Source organism: Etheostoma spectabile, chromosome 9 (assembly GCF_008692095.1).
Source record: "Etheostoma spectabile isolate EspeVRDwgs_2016 chromosome 9, UIUC_Espe_1.0, whole genome shotgun sequence".
Lineage (NCBI taxonomy): Eukaryota > Metazoa > Chordata > Actinopteri > Perciformes > Percidae > Etheostoma > Etheostoma spectabile.
This window is the reverse complement of record NC_045741.1, coordinates 5423937-5424748: the sequence shown is the minus strand read 5'-3', so window position 1 is coordinate 5424748 and position 812 is coordinate 5423937. Positions and strand designations below refer to the sequence as shown.

The 812-nt window shown below is 41.3% G+C and overlaps 1 protein-coding gene across 2 annotated transcripts in view; it reads left to right on the top strand.

The window, feature by feature from the left end:
• The window catches only part of LOC116696189 (nesprin-2), a gene marked incomplete at its 5' end in the record, with an annotated part of 139700 nt that overhangs the window by 25847 nt on the left and 113041 nt on the right, over window positions 1-812 (top strand).

The following is an 812-nucleotide window of genomic DNA, read 5'->3' as shown; positions in this document are numbered from 1 at the left end:
TAAAGATATCCATAAAAAGTCTTGTTTAAAGTTTGCTACAAGCCACCTGGGAGACCCACAAAACATGTGGACGAAGGTGCTCTGGTTAGATGAAACCAAAATCAAATTTTTTGGCAACAATGCAAAATGTTATGTTTGGCGTAAAAGCAACACAGCTCATCACCCTCAACACACCATCCCCACTGTCAAACATGTTGGTGGCAGCATCATGGTTTGGGCCTGCTTTTCTTCAGCAGGGACAGGGAAGATGGTTAAAATTGAGGGGAAGATGGATGGAGCCAAATACAGGACCATTCTGGAAGAAAACCTGATGGAGTCTGCAAAAGACCTGAGACTGGAGATTTGTCTTCCAACAAGACAATGATCCAAAACATAAAGCAAAATCTACAACGGAATGGTTCACAAATAAACATGTCCAGGTGTTAGAATGGCCAAGTCAATGTCCAGACCTGAATCCAATCGAGAATCTGTGGACAGAACTGAAAACTGCTGTTCACAAACGCTCTCCATCCAACCTCACTGAGCTCAAGCTGTTTTGCAAGGAGGAATGGGCAAAACGTCCAGTCTCTCGATGTGCAAAACTGATAGAGACATACCCCAAGCGACTTGCAGCTGTAATCGCAGCAAAAGGGTCGCTACAAAGTATTAACTTAAGGGGGCTGAATTATTTTGCATGCCCAATTTTTCAGTTTATTTGTTAAAGTTTGAAATATCCAACCAATTTAGTTCCACTTCATGATTGAGTCCCACTTGTTGTTGATTCTTGAAAATTACAATTTTATATCTTTTATGTTTGAAGCCTGAAATGTGGC